Source organism: Magallana gigas, chromosome 1 (assembly GCF_963853765.1).
Source record: "Magallana gigas chromosome 1, xbMagGiga1.1, whole genome shotgun sequence".
NCBI classification, from domain to species: domain Eukaryota; kingdom Metazoa; phylum Mollusca; class Bivalvia; order Ostreida; family Ostreidae; genus Magallana; species Magallana gigas.
This window is the reverse complement of record NC_088853.1, coordinates 1,970,199-1,987,151: the sequence shown is the minus strand read 5'-3', so window position 1 is coordinate 1,987,151 and position 16,953 is coordinate 1,970,199. Positions and strand designations below refer to the sequence as shown.

General features: G+C 34.5%; 1 protein-coding gene and 1 long non-coding RNA gene across 2 annotated transcripts in view; both read right to left on the bottom strand.

The window, feature by feature from the left end:
* LOC117687390 (talin-1) overlaps window positions 1–16,953 on the bottom strand; it is a 111,571-nt gene that overhangs the window by 26,411 nt on the left and 68,207 nt on the right. The gene's annotated exons all lie outside the window — the stretch shown is intronic.
* The window catches only part of LOC136273007 (uncharacterized), a 34,108-nt gene continuing 17,807 nt past the window's right edge, over window positions 653–16,953 (bottom strand). Inside the window, exon 4 of the long non-coding RNA XR_010711129.1 lies at window positions 653–763. This is a non-coding gene — a long non-coding RNA (uncharacterized lncRNA). The remainder of the gene's footprint in view (window positions 764–16,953) is intronic.

Sequence of the window (16,953 nt, the reverse complement as noted above, 5' to 3'; positions counted from 1 at the left end):
TTGTCTATCTGTCTACCGTTAATTTCGCACACTGCTATTTCTCTTAGACATGTAATCTCTCTCTCTCTCTCTCTCTCTCTCTCTCTCTCTCTCTCTCTCTCCACACACACATCACCATAACTTAGTTATAGAAATGAGGGCCGACACAGGATTTGCCTTCTGTCTGATTCTATTGAAACACTGTTTTTCAAATGTGACACATATCTTCAGTATGTTCTTATTTACAATTCACCTATGAAATACAGAATGTAACTTTTTATAATGTGGTTATAAAACATGGATAAAATGCAGTTGTGTCTTTACCCCATGTAAAGAACAGACAATAATTGCTATCAAAATACATTTCACACATCCGTTGACCTCCGCCTATGGTTTCGGGCAACAGTTCTTACCCCAGGACTAACACAATGACCACTGCCCTCATACCCATTTAAAAGATGTATACTACATGTAAAATGTCTATGAATGACACACGACGACAAACGTGAGATAGCAATGGGTCTCCTGAGTGACTCAGGTGACCTAAAAATACATAGTATAGCTACATGAACATGGTGATATTACATGAATACTATACCACATGTATTCTCTCTTTGATCTTTCAGTACACAGCACAGTCAGACACAGCCTGGGAACCTGTAAAGAGACCATCAACTGTTACATTCTAGTACTTGATGATATCCCGTTAATTTTACAGAGTTTGGTCTGATTTTCCGGATCACCACACTGTGGTTTTCAGATTCCGTATCACTGCTCTCTGAAACTGATAACGTCTGTATTTTTGCCTGTTTTTAAAAGAGTTCGTATAAAAAACAGTCAAACTTCGTTATCTCGAACTAGATGGGACTGTTTAAAACTTTGAGATATCCGAGTATTTGAAATATCAAGGTACAATACTTAAAGCGGAAGGAAAGTCAAAAATGCATTTTATTTATATTAATAAAGCGTTTTAAATTATCACACATGGTCATGCTGTTTTGAAAATAAACTACATAATTAAGCTATAATGCACGTTTGAAGTGAAAAATTGTATTTACGGGAGGCTGACATGATGTAGAACTCTTTTGTATTGAAAACCAAGAAAATTGATTATTTTGACGTCCCACAATCTATTCCGGCTTGGTTTACATACATGCATACAACGTATACAATGCTCTGAATAAAACACTGGTTTAGGCCTAACAAAAAAAATAGTTTGTTTCCGCTTTCACTCTTTCATGATGAAAAAAAGTAAGGTCGGTTGGTCGGAATTTTTTTATTTTTTCAAATATGTTTTTTCCCTTTAATATTGCAGTATCCATACATGCCGGTTAGATACTGGTATGGTATAAATGGTATAAAATGAGAAATACTTTTAATATCATTCCTGACTATTAAGCTGGTCTTAAGAAAACACAAAAATGATATTATATAGCAGATCCTTCCTCTGCCAATGATGAGAGCATTAATAAAATCTACAACACATGGAAACATACAGCCATTTTGAAACAAAACGTTTAAGTTACACTGATTTGAGAAGAGTAACTGCTTCAAGCATTTTTGTGACCAAAATTTTGATTATTTTTATTTTCCAAATTGGATAAAAACGAAACTAAAAGATTTTCCATCAAAAATCCTTTAAAAAAAAGTTTTGAGTCGGGGGGTAAAAGCTAGGGTCGGTCGGGAAAGCGGAAACAAACAATTTTTTTTCTTAGGCCTTATGCCTTTCTGTTACTCAAGTAATCGACGGAACAAAAATAATGTTTAGGTTCACACTTCAATCTAAAGAATATTATATGTATGCATAAATATATGATTTTTTATTAAAGCACATAGTAGGCCAATTCATTTAAGGTGGAATGTCCCTCTGATAAGAGAGATAACTTCTGTAGAAAATAATATCACTTTGTTTCTGTTAACTCACAATTATTGAGGCATGTAACAACAAGGGAGGTGGTGCTGGGTCCCAATTTATGTTGGAAGGCGATACCCTTATTTAAATTCAAATATAAAAAAAGAAAATTTGAACGGAACGAACTGAACCCCAGGGCTCTTTTGAAGCAGGGGACAAAAAAGTAAAGAAAACCTTTACAAAATATTACAAGAAATGTATCATAATGATATAGTATTTATGAGGCAATATCTACATGACTATTCCCCCCACCCCCTCCCGATGGATTATTCTTTTTTCAAATATAACTAAATTGTATGTACTTGTTCAGTACATGTACATTACATATTTGATGTTTTAGGCCAGAGAATATTTTGATGGAATATTTTTATTTCTCTATCTATAGCTCGTTCACAGAGCTGAATGAATTATAATTGGGGGAAATGTGACCAAGACAATTACAAATTATAGACTTAGTTATAATCGTTTAAAACTTATAACATTTCAAATGTTTAAAATTGAATAAGGCTTTTCTATTCTGAGGGAGCAGATATGGGAACACAAATTGAAAAAAAAAACCCACCTAATATCTCATTTGACTCAAGACAATGTATCCCTATATTGATATCATACAAATTAATGAAAGATTATTCACTTGATCCCCGTTTTGTGTTACATAACAAAATGCTCTGGTTTACATGTTTAGAATTTCTTAAATATATATCCATTTACTATTATCTTATCCAAATTTAAAAACAGAAAACCTTTTCTGACAGTTTAGAAACTGTGGCAATTTATCATGCACTGTATGTAAAACCTTCAAAAGTCTATGATGAAGAAAGATAACTCTTGCTGATTGAAAACCTATACAACAAAGTGCTATTCTGAACTAAAATGCAGCGCTTCAATATGTTTTGTAATATGAATTGAAAATGTATATAACTATATATTATTTTCATATATATTTTAGATTTTTAATTTTAAGCTGTGATAGTAAAATTTTGCTTTTTCTAATCACTATGTCTAGTTTTCTTCATATCATGATTTGACATTTTATCAATTTTTGAAAAATCTAGCAGCGCTTCATCATTTAAACTTTGTTTCATAAGAATCGATTGATATTGAATTTGATGAAAATCAATATGAATTTTTTTGAAAAATATATGGCAAAATTAGTAGCAGAGGGATATTACACCTTAATTTTGTATTCCTACAAATTTTCTCTATCAAATTAGAATGATGTCGATTATTTGTTTCAATGGTCAATTGTTCCGCCCCCTCCTTCTCAGTATTATATATTCAAATACATTAATGTATTAAATTAATTAAATTAGTTTATTAAAACATCCTACCATATTCATGATATTCACCATTCTTTTAATGATCACTATTGATGTGTATTATTAAATTTGTAGTATAGGAAAACGGTCTAGGAAAAACAAAACAATTTTTTGTGAACATTCATCGCCCAGTCACCTTTCAACTTTCCTATTTTATGTACACATGATTTATTCATATAGATGTAGAACACAATCTGTTCATTGTTTACAAATTAATGTAAAAGGTTTGCTACCAATCTTTCCTGTATTAAAATGTATGAAATTAAAAGACGCTAGTGTATGCTAGTAATGCAACTGTGAAACGATAAACACGTGCCTTTATCATTGTGATGTCATGAAAAAGTTCACACATTATTGAAATGATTCGCTATTCTGCAGGTTCATATTTATAAGGAAACATATTTGCAACTATAAATATCAAGTATTACCTTCTATGTATACTCTAAGTAAATTCCCAGTAAATATATTCACTCTTTACATAATCATTCAATATAATTTCATTGCTAGCCTAGTATATATTTTGATACAAACTCCCACTGACTTGGATTCGGCTTTCATAAAGTTTGCGATGCGGTTTTTAGATTCATTTGTCGATGAACAAAAAAATTTATACAGTCATTCCTATATTAATTTCATCTTTATATTACTTATAATTATTAAACGTATATATAGGCCTACTCTATAAACATTTTTTTTAAAAAAAAGGGGGTTCTGTGTCTGACCAAACGACTTGTCTTGTCACTAGTACATTGAGCTGTTGGATTGAAACAACTTACCCCCTCCTCCCTTACCTGAACTAAGTTACAACAGTTTTTTTCTTCAACACTTTACATATACATGAATGACACGATTTCGAAGGTTTGTTTCCGGGTCAGCCATTTTATTTCAAGTTGATTTTTAAAAATATCACGTTTTATCTCACATAGATTATCACTGGCATGATATATGGAAGAAGTAGACTACATTGTAGAATATATGATATGACAAACCTTTTGTTTCACGGGGAACAATTATCTAAACGGATAGAAATAAACTTTTCTTTCCTCTTCCCAAATGCAAATCTGTCTATCGTCTGGTCGACATACGTCACAGCGATGCCTAGACGCTTCGCCACCTAGCAATTTCGACCCCATGTCGTTTCGGTACCAGATAATGAATACATGTATATCGCTTTTCAAAGATAGAAAAAACGGTTCGAATATTTAGTTTTAATGTAATAATCGGTCAACTTAGTTTTTATTACTACTTAATTTCATCTTTATATTACTAAACGTATATATACTCGAAGTAAACTTTTTTTAAAGTAAGGGGGTGGGTGGGGGGATGGGGGGGGGGGATAAAAATGAATTTGAGACCACGGATGACTTCTAAAGCGATCCTGTATTTCTACATTTTTCGCAGCAATGTTTGCCAGAACAATTCAAGTGAATTTATTGGTCAGTTTCACTGTATGTGCTTTGTTTTATTAATTCATGTCAAATTTCATAATTTGCGTTTGTGAAATGAAATTGTCTTTTTGACGGCAATCCTGCTACCTCCATAATATGTCCCAAGTTATTGCTTCCATCACTTGTTGATGATTTTTAATAAAGATACATATACCTGTGAAAGAAATACAAATGACATCGATATAGGGGAATATGTCCAAGATATTTTCATTGAACAATTATCATTTTCACTCAAAAAAGTTCACAGGAACGAACACAAATTTATTACGGAGATTTATAATGAACACCTGAGGCAGTAGAGGGGGCGTTTCAAAACAGATAATCTGGATATTTTTCATATTAGTGGATGAACATAGTTTGAATGCAAAGGTATTTATGATTATCAAAATATCAAGCAAAAAGTGATGGAAGCAAAAACTCGGGATACACTTCACAGAAAAATATATCTTTCTCTCTGTTTTGCTATAGGCCTATATATTGCCGTTTTTTTAAATTTATCTTTGACTCTATTTGTTACTTTTTTCTCTAACAGGTTCTCTCTCTCTCTCTCTCTCTCTCTCTCTCTCTCTCTCTCTCTCTCTCTCTCTCTCTCTCTCTGCTACCTCCATATATAGAGTATAGCATTCCTGTCCAGTCACGATGAAGTGTGTTTGTTTTATAACAGAATGTCTGATTCTGACTGACACCGGAAATCGTGTTTATTTCAGCAGCCAAAACATCGCACTTGTTGAACTGAACACAAGCACATAACAACATGTCAAGGACATTCGGTACACGCACTTTTGCACAAAATAAAATAATCAATGAAAGCAAAATATATACGGTAAGAATCGTATGATATAATGGTGTTTTTTTTTTATGAATTACAGCTAGAAATGTTATTCGCATTATAGACACAATCTCACCAAGATATATATATTTCAACTTTTAACCTAAGGTGTGTTATTTTGTTTGCCCCCCCCCACCCTTCTCCCAGAGGAAGCTGGGGGGGGGGGGGGGGGTATGAGGTCTATTTTTGGTAGCTTTACTACACTGCTTTAATAAGTTGGGGGGGGGGGGGTTAGCTTAAACCACGCCATCGTTTAAAAATCGTCAGCGCAAGACACGTCCTTTACTTCCTATAATTAGCACTGGCGTCGGAAGCAAATTGAAAGTGGGGGGGCTAGACTAATCCTCAAAACTATTGAGAAAAAAGTAATTCCCAAAATCATGGAAATCCTAATCCGTGGGGGGGGGGGGGGGGGGTATACCTATACTTCCATAAGAAAAAAAAATTACTTACCCAAATGTTTCTTTCCAAAATGTTGAAATTCCTAATCCGTGGGGGGAGGGGGGAAGAGCTAAGATGCTTCTGAATCCAACTTCTCAATCTTTCAACGTAAATTTAGGAACAATAATCTTTCTTGCGAGAAAAAGTGGGGGGGCTGAACCCTCTATCACACTATGTTTCTAATGGTTAGGTATAACTTTGCAAAAAAAGTGGGGGGGCTAAGCCCCCCCTAGCCCCCCCCCCCCCCGGTTCCGACGCCTATGATTAGGCAACTTCAAAACAAAGAAATGTTTGCAGGCTTCAGGATCGGGGGCGGATTAGGGGAGGGGGGAGGTGGATGGGGCCTGCCCTCCCCCACACTTATGTGGTATTTCTTACTTATCAACAATGCATGCGTAAGCAAGAGAGAGAGAGAGAGAGAGAGAGAGAGAGAGAGAGAGAGAGAGAGAGAGAGAGAGAGAGAGAGAGAGGGGGGGGGGAAACCACATGTACAAGATCAACCCTGACTCTTAATACAAATGTGAAGTATGGGGGTTCGAAACTGGGGAGCATTTTTAATTTAATCTTCTAATAAAACACATAATTTCCGCTGCATGAGTACTATTTGGAGTATGCTCCAAAAGCTGGTGGAGGGAATTCTTACGTCTCTAGAGGAAAACAGAGCACGGAAATTCATGTAAAAAGTCCTGACATGTAGACAAACTGTACGTGTATCCAGATCAATTATTTCTGAACAAAATATAACACATTATTTACATGTATATTATGCCCTTTATCATCTGCGAGCATGGAGATGTGTCTGCATCTATAACTGATGAAATTCTCTCTCTCTCTCTTTCTCTCTCTCATAATTTTTAGCTTTTATCATGCGTGTTTTAATTAATTAAAGTACTATCATTAGTTTACATAAACAAGCTTAATTTGTATAAACTGTAAATTACCCGGGTTAGAGAGAGAGAGAGACAGAGAGAGACAGAGAGAGAGAGAGAGAGAGAGAGAGAATTACAGACCGTTAATTACCTCGTTCTTTTAAAAGTTGTTTATATCTACGCTCCTTACCTCTTTTACAAAAACATTTGACATAAACACAGTTTGTTGATAAATTTCCCATTAACACTGGATTTATCAAATTCATCAGTGTTGAATCATAATCGTACACGCCAAATTAAGTGTATCAAATACGTCAGACCAACACAATACAAAAGCCACCCCACGTGCTGAACCTACATGTATACACTTCAATTCAATCAAGTCATCGCCTTTCATGTATGCATGTTTTAGACTTTCCAGATCTGTTCAAGCTCGCCCCTCCTTTGCACAAATTGTTTATAAAATATGTTTTCGGAATTTCATAAGTTAAAGTGACAATCACAGCTTCTATTTGAGTTTCACTTATAAGTACACGTGTCTACACCACATGAAAATCGCTTACTAAGTTCACACGCACCGTTGTATTTTGTGATGCGATTTTTATAAACCATAATCTTTGAAATATTTAATTATATATAAGCATTATTCACATATTTTTTTTTCAAAATGTAAGATTGCATGTAACTCTCAATAAGACATCTGCGTTAATTATGTCCATTTTTTGGCACTAATCGATAGCACAGTGCCGATAGTTGTAGCTTATACTCGGTCAGTAGTAAGATTTTTACACAGTGTCTAAAATTTTCATATTATCGATGTTACACAACGAATGAATACATGTCTCTCTCTCTCTCTCTCTCTCTCTCTCTCTCTCTCAATGAACAATGAATACAAATATCGGCCAAGTGATTATCTATTTAAAAAAAAATTAAATACTAGTCGTTTATAGAGTGCACGCAGTTGCATGCGGTAATCTGAAGTTTTAATAAATTTCTCGATTCTAAGATTTTTTTTATTGCTGTACATTGTACATTGGAACAAACGCACATACACATTGACTTCAGTATCATCGAAATTTGTTTCTTGTAAATAAAAAAAAATGAAATATCATTTAAGTTTACATCCAATGCCCTCTAACATGCGTTTGTATTACTTACTGCTAATTTTTGATTACTTTCTATATTTCCAAGTAAGATTGCTTTTTGTTAACTTTCAAAATCGGTTCTTATTGTTCTTAATGGTCTTGATATTTCGAAAAAAAAAATGTTGTAAATTATTTACAGGATATGTCATAACTTGGTGTTATAAGGGAGATAACTCAAATTATCAACCTCTTCAGCATAACTAACCCTCTCTCTCTCTCTCTCTCTCTCTCTCTCTCTCTCTCTCTCTCTCTCTCTCTCTCAGTTAAATGTGTTGTCATGATAATCAGTCCCTCTACACCTATCCACCCACCATGCATTATTCACAACCTTTCACCTCGCATGTTTTATCATTAAAACACGGCGATAAAGCTCTGCCATTCGTTCAACTGTATTTGAGATCATGAGCGTGATGAGTTTTCATACATACATGAACTCGAATAGGTTTCGAGTCACGTGATCAGGTAATATAAATAGTAGAACAATGCGGTGGCGTGGCACTCTAAGCTTGGTCGTTAGTTGTATGTGTTTTAAATGAGGTAAAATGGCAGATAGAATGGAATGCAGTGATATAGGACTATCGAACGATGAGACAGTTTCATTATTTTCCTTCCTTACTAAACAAAGCGATAGAAAAACAGAGTTGTTTAATCATAAAAACATAACGGGGCTTACTCAGAAACTTGCAAAAAAAAACCCACCACGGTGAGCAGTGCTGCGCATGTGGCAGAGACCGGACCAGCATGTGAATTTAAGCACGAGGGGCGAAGTCCAAAAAGTTGGCTGAATTTGAAGAACTGTTTCAGGAGAGAAATTTAGCGAAGGCCGCGCTCGTTTTTGACGGGGAGAAAGCCGTTCACAACAAAGAAACAAAGTCCTTAAGGTGGACTACCACACCTGGTAAAAGTCACTCAAATCAAAGGTAAATTATTTAATTACGATAGATATGATGATAAATAAACCGTACGTATGTCCAAAAAGCGAACAAATGTGGGAGGGGGTATTTTGTTTAGCGGATGGGGGATCCAATGGCTTTTTTGGGGGGTGGGGTGGGGGTAGCTTTGCTTTACTTATTTAATAAGTTTTTTTTTCAGGGGAAAGATATGCAACCATTCCACCTGTAGACCCGCGCATGAAATGTATTACATGAGGAATTCTTTTAAAAGTAAAATGGAAATTAGGTGTTCAAACAGCTGTACCCTGCTGCATGTAAGTGTAGGTGTCCCTGACAATACGTTATTTCTTGATTTGTTCTCAGTAAATAAAATATTGGTCCATTGCATTTCATGTAGAATAAAGTGCATATATTTATTGATATTTTTGAAACAATGATCGGTGTACTTCAACCACGCCATCATTTAAAGATCCAGGTCAATTCCTGACTTTGAGCTTTGGAGGACCCTTATCGTGCCAGCGCCTACCAAGACATGTCCTTCACTTCCTATAGTAAGCCACCATGGAAATAGATATGATAGTTGATTTTTCTAAAATTATGGTTAAGTATGCCACTCCCCCATGCGCTAATCTAGAGGGGGTCAGGGGTACGGACCCCCCTCCAACCCTTGCAAAATTCAAATTTCTTTAAATTAACTAAAGAAATTGCCAGAATTATGTCTCAACCCCCCCAACCCCCCCCCGGCTAACTCAAATATCCGCAGGACCCCCCCCCCCCTCCCGGGGATATTTTTTGGATCTGCACATGCCCCGTCCACTTTCAGAAACAATGCTAAGTAATATATCGTAGAATTCCTTGATGTATCTGATCATCATTTCTTTGTATATTCTTGTTGTAAATTATTCATGAAAAAGTCTTTATATACACTTCAATCTGTGTTAGAAGGGAGATAACTCGGAGTATCAACCTCTTTAAATAGGCCCACACAACACAGAGATACTTATAACAAAAAACAAAAAAAAAACTTACAAATTGCGCAAAATATTGATGTGATATGGTTTAAACAAATGTTAATACTCGATTTTTACATGCATTTTTTTTAATTTACCAACCATTAAGGAATTAATTTTAGAAAAAAATCCAGACATTTTGCAAATTTCATGTTTTTCACAAAAGTTTTCAAGGGGATACCCATTTCTGAGAGGTTATAACAAACAACTAGCAAGTAAACATATACTTTTTCTTATATTTATAATGTATTGTTAGGATGTATATATATATATATAATCTAAACTGGGTTTTCCATGATTGAGCCCAATTACATGTACCACATAACCGGCATACATTATCACACTTTCGACATGTGAATGTCTTTAATTTAAACAGTTACACAAGATGATACCACATTACCGGCATACATTAACACACTTTCTACATGTGTATGTCTTTAATTTAAACATTTCCATAAGATAATACCACATTACCGGCATACATTATCACACTTTCTACATGTGTATGTCTTTAATTTAAACAGTTACACAAGATAATGCCACATTACCGGCATACATTATCACACTTTCTACATGTGTATGTCTTTAATTTAAACAGTTACACAAGATAATACCACATTACCGGCATACATTAACACACTTTCTACATGTGTATGTTTTTAATTTAAACAGTTACACAAGATAATACCACATTACCGGCATACATTATCACACTTTCTACATGTGTATGTCTTTAATTTAAACAGTTACACAAGATAATACCACATTACCGGCATACATTATCACACTTTCGACATGTGTATGTCTTTAATTTAAACATTTCCATAAGATAATACCACATTACCGGCATACATTAACACACTTTCTACATGTGTATGTCTTTAATTTAAACAGTTACACAAGATAATACCACATTACCGGCATACATTAACACACTTTCTACATGTGTATGTCTTTAATTTAAACATTTCCATAAGATAATACCACATTACCGGCATACATTATCACACTTTCTACATGTGAATGTCTTTAATTTAAACATTTCCATAAGATAATACCACATTACCGGCATACATTAACACACTTTCTACATGTGTATGTTTTTAATTTAAACAGTTACACAAGATAATACCACATTACCGGCATACATTAACACACTTTCTACATGTGTATGTCTTTAATTTAAACATTTCCATAAGATAATACCACATTACCGGCATACATTATCACACTTTCTACATGTGTATGTTTTTAATTTAAACAGTTACACAAGATGATACCACATTACCGGCATACATTAACACACTTTCTACATGTGTATGTCTTTAATTTACCCCATCCCCCCACCTCGCGCTTCTTAACCACTTCTGTGCCACAGGGCCGATTTTGGGCCGATCACACAGTTGCGTAGAGTGCTACGGGGCCGATTTTGGGCCGATTTAAACAGAAGATTTTTAATACATATTTTATGGCTTTAAAAATAACAGTAATGAAATTTTTGCACATTAAAAATATTATATATTGCAATTTTTGTGGATTATGTGTGGGGTTTTTTTTGGTATAAATTAACAAGAAAAAAATAGTATATGTACATATGTCCTACATGTAATATTTAAAAAAAAAAATGAAATTTGAGATAGAAATAATTCCATGTTACACGTATGCTCTGTTTATGCTCTTGCTCATAGCAGTATTGAATAAATGAAATAAAGATCAACTACATGTACTTTAAAAATGAAATAGTTCGCACTGGCAATCAGGTTAGAATAATGATTGACACACGAAACGATTTAAATTGACGTCATTTTACGTAAGTGACGTCATAATTACATGTGCGTGCTGGTATATTCTTCTGTCACCCAAACAACTGTAATTTACTATATTATAGCATTGAATCATGATTTTTTGAAGTATACACTCTCATAACTGCAGCGGTGTGTACATACAAATTGAGTAGCGCGCGTTCATGATTTAATGCTTATATTTACATTTTTTAAACTTCTGGCCTTGTCTGCAAATGTGATTCATATCTTAAAATTCCTATCCTATCCTAAGGGTAAGTTAATATTAATGGAAGAGCCACAGTAACAGCCACAAGCGTGAACTTTGATTTTCGCTTGTGACGTTGCAATTTACAGCGTTCAACGTTTGTGACGTCATAATAAAACTCGTCAATTTGACCTTTGACTACTTGTTGCATTTAGAGGCATTTAAAGATCACAGAATTTAATGGGAAAACACAGTAGAATGTAAATATAGCACAGAAAAAGTCATATCACTTATCACTTAATTACTATTTTTACTGCTATTTTCTAAATACAAATCTCAAAATAAAGTTATTTGTCATACAAGTAATATGCCGAATACAGTGGAAAAAATATGAACAAAAAATGTGAGTCGTGTTTTTTTATGTGACATGGTGATCCAAACAATTTGTCAGAGTAGAACTCTTGCATGATACCATCTTATTGTGTTTCACAGGTAAAACATCATGGTTTTGAAAATGCTACTTGTACTGACTTTTGTCAATCTTTTACCAACATACAGGCTTTATATGTTATGCTTATGTTTGAAATGCGTCACAATCTCCTGAACATTCATTTTCATATTTCCATCCTCCGAGTATAATTCCTTCTATTTCTTACGGAAACGTATAGTTATTTCATAGCTATATAGAAGCAGTCAGGCTGAAAATTACGCGCCCCGTTTATCGATTGGTCTAACCTTTCATCGACTGAAACTGACAGGACCTATATATATATATACACGCTCCGTTTATGGATTGGTCAAAACCTACAGCGACCTGAGAGAAATCACGGACTGCACGAAATAATCATGATGATGTCAGACACAAAGTCTCACTGGAGACGTTTTGGCCGTGTCTTTTAGCTAACGTATTATAGTCTGTCCCAAGATATTTATGCAGCACGTTTGGACGATTATTAATAAAAATACACTTACCTGTGAAAGAAGTGCAATTGAAATAGTTGAAAGGGATATTTTCCAAGATAATTTCATTGACACATTATCATCTTTCACTCGGAAAAATACACAGGAACGAAAACAGATTCCTTACGGAGATTTATAATGGGGAATGTTTACATTTTTTTTCATTCGGAATACACTCGGAATACATCGCGCAATTTTTCAACGTTATCATCCGGGCTTGCTGCAATACAAAATCTCCGTAGACAATTCAGAAAAAAATATGCATTTTTTTCTGCAATATAGCCACCTTCACATTCCGCATGAATCACCAGAGAAAGCATTTTAAAATTGTTTAAATAGTCATCTACATGTGCTTATATCATTTATCACCTTTAAAATAAATAAAGGCCTTTTTTTCAAATAACCATTTAATGCCATTCAATTATTATCACACGTAAAATTGTATTTATTTTTAGGACTTTGTCACTTATCAGTCACTTATTTTGTCACTTTGATGTCGGGTTCCTTGAGAAAATAACTAAAAATCTTAAAAATCAATTAACCGGGACGTAAAATTCATACACAATGTTGAACTACTTATAAAAGATTAAATATTCTCATGACAACTAGTGTTAAGATCGAGATCAAGTTAACTTGTTTAAAAGTCAAATTATATAAAAGAAAGGCGCCTGCATTTGCACGCAATGTACTCAGTCGTTTTTGTGACACGAGAAATATACCCCACCCTCTCGAAGTATTTACAATTATAGATTATCTTTTGTAAAGATGAATTGTGACTAATAGAATTACCCTAAACCTAGGCTCAAAGTCATTTTTACTGAATAAGAGATTTACTGTCATTCTAAAATTAAAAATCTACAAATATAAAAATCGTCTGCTTGACAGGTTTAGATATTTGTTTGGAGACATATTTAAAATGATACATAACCGTATTTCACCAAAATAATTATTCTAATTTTCATTGTCGTCGTTCTTTGCGTGAGAGTGAATTTGGCAATAAAGAGCACCTACTGAAAGACCGAAAGTGCTGAGATTTGCAGGGGAAACATTCCAAGGTTCTCCTTTATGTAACTATGAAAATGCAACCTGAACTGTGTGCAATAATTGTCGGTTAACTTTACTTTTGATCGGTATGTTGATGCTAAAAGAACTGAAATTTAAATAACGACTGAATAAAATTCAACAGCTAGCGACGTTATACTTAGACAGCATAAACTGGGTTAGAACATTTTTAACGTTAAAAAATACATTCTTTGTCTAAAGTGGAATAACACACCTGGAAAAAGTCACTCGAACTAACAGTAAATTATTTGATTATGAAAGATAAATTTATCATAAATTTATGATAAATTAACCGTACATATGTCAAATAAACGAAAATTTGCAGTTTGGGGATAAAAAAAAGAATAATTAGAAATTCAATTCAGTAAGTAACAGCAAAAGCCCCCAATGGATTCGAACTCGGGATGTACGGATCATAAGCCAAACACTTTAACCACCCGGCTATGAAGTAATGTAGATGTTGCTGTCGATAAAATCCTTTTAATATAATGAAATTTCGTTTCGATCAGAGGTCAGCCATTTTGTGACGATGTGTTATTCAACCTTTAGAAAGAAAACGAAGTTGGGAAGGGGAAGAAATATGAAATATGTATGTGACCTATTAAATCTTTTTGTTTTTCTTTTCAATCGGCGCGGCAGGTGCAATAATCCCCTTCAAAGAATTGTTTCATAAATCTGTACATTTGTATCTGATCTCTAATAAATTGGCAATTAAACACAATTCATCAGACATCTGGGAGGAACTGAATCCAGCGGTAGGATTCATGTTCTATGTAGAAAGCTCAGCCAGCGCATGAGAAACGTCCTAGTCAATACCATCTGACGCTATTATCTCCCTTGCTAAAAGTTTCTACTTCATTCCGGAAAGTTTTTTCATGTAATTGATATTCTATGTAACTATTTTACGGAAGCCCGTTGGTGCCATGTAAAAAAAAGATTAAAAATTATATTAAAGATTGCTCTTGTCAGTTGCTGAAAAAAGATTGAATATTATAACAGGACACGGTGATTCAGTGACTTGTAAAATGTAATTTGTCTCAATAAACTTTAATTAACTAGATCTCTAACTAACGGATCCACACCCAGACTTTATGTGTGTAGCATGCACGTTGATGATGACTTAATTTTTTACATACCAACTACAAAAAAATAACATATATATGTTTTAATTTTGGTATAATAATTTATCAACGCAGATTAAAGTCAGTTTTTTTTTTACCACGACAGCTAGTACAGGCAATATTATCACGAGAGCGGATCCTACTCTCCGATGACTTTATAAGGATAAACTAGGATAAGTGTGAAGCATTCATGGCCATATAAATGAAACTATTTAACTGACTGTGTTGTTAAACTCTTATTCCAAATCACATTGAAGGCAGTACAATAAAAAGATCGTGATCGGCCACAGTCTCTCTGGGTAAAAAACGAATGGTCAGTTAAGAGACTTTATATGAATGACACGACTGACGGTCAGCATACCAAATTCATGCGTGAAAACACATTGGCTAAAAAACCCCAAACAACAGAAACACTGGAATTACTTAATTTAATACTTTCCTACGAGATTTTAAAATATGACTACAAGTTATATCTAAAAAAAACAAAATCAGGGGCATAACAAGAATAGCTAGCATTTTCATTCCATTCTTATAATGAAAAAAATCGTGAATGTAATCTTTTTCTTTCTTTTTTTAGGGGGGGGGGTTGTGTTGGCGGACGTGTTCGCTGAGCTCTAATCGAGAATCCGGGTAGTGGCACATAGAGACGTTTTATGAGGAGCAAAAACAGCAAAAACAGACATTGGAAACTGTATGTACTAGTATTGTGACTTCTCGTGTCTTGATATTTAGTAGTTTTATAGCAAAGCGTTTATTTACATGACTATATATACGTGTCATAGTCCGTGAATAGTCGCATTACCTGAAATAAACAAAGGTTTTCGCACCTGATTGTATATGGCATATGTTACAAAGGCTAAGAGTAGAAACACAGACAAAAACGAAATTGAAATTGGCAAACGTAGGCGGTCTGATAGAAGTTCTGCAGGAACAGAAAGTGAATTATCACCCAAAAGAACGCAAGAATTGCATGACCAACATAACACACATACACAGAGTACTAGTATTACTAGTCAAAATGTCACGCTTGGCTCCACTGGCGAAATGATAGCCGGTTCAAATGAAATTCTAAATGCTAGACCCGAATTAGCTATGATGCACAAAACACCCAACCAAATGACAAACACACAGGTACCGGGAGGAGCCCCAATCCATAGCCCTAATCTCCAGCAACACCCTCATGTTGGTGTACCGTCAGGATTTCCCCAGTTTCAAGCCCCTGTGCCCACTGTTTAGAACATGCTAGTGGATATCCACAACAAATTTTCAAAGTTAAACTGCTTAGATGAAATTCTTAATAAACTTGGCAATCTTGAAACTAGATTCGCTCATATGGAGCAAACAGTTAATTATCTAACAGAGGAAGTTGCCAAATGCAAAACAAACACATCTGTTTTTGAAAACACAACAAGCAATATCAAAGCAGATCTAGCCAAAACAAAAGACGATTTGCTTGATTTACAGACCAGAACTATGAGAGACAATTTGATATTTTTCAATATTCCCGAGTAACCAAATGAAAAACCAGAAGAAACAGAGCAAATTCCTATATGAATTCATCGAACATGACATGAGACTAAATAGTCAGTTTGCCAAAAATATCAGTTTTGAAAGGGTTCACAGGGCTGGACCTATTGACAAGAAAAAACATAGGAAAATTTTAGCCAAGTTCAGTTTTCATAAAGAAAGAGAAACAGTCCGATCCCATTCAAAAAACCTGAAAGGCACCAACTATTTTGTTCGTGAGCAATTCCCCACAGAGGTAATCGAAGTGAGAAAGAGGCTTTACCCTATCTACCAAGAAGCTAAGAAAAACAACCAACGCGCAAGCTTAGTAGTAAATAGACTCTATATTATAGACGGAAAAGAGGTCAACATACCCGATGATACAAAATAGGACAGCGGAAGGGGTTCATTTGAACATCCTTTGAAGATATGTAGCTGGAACGTCCAGAGATCTCTTGATAAAAAATTAC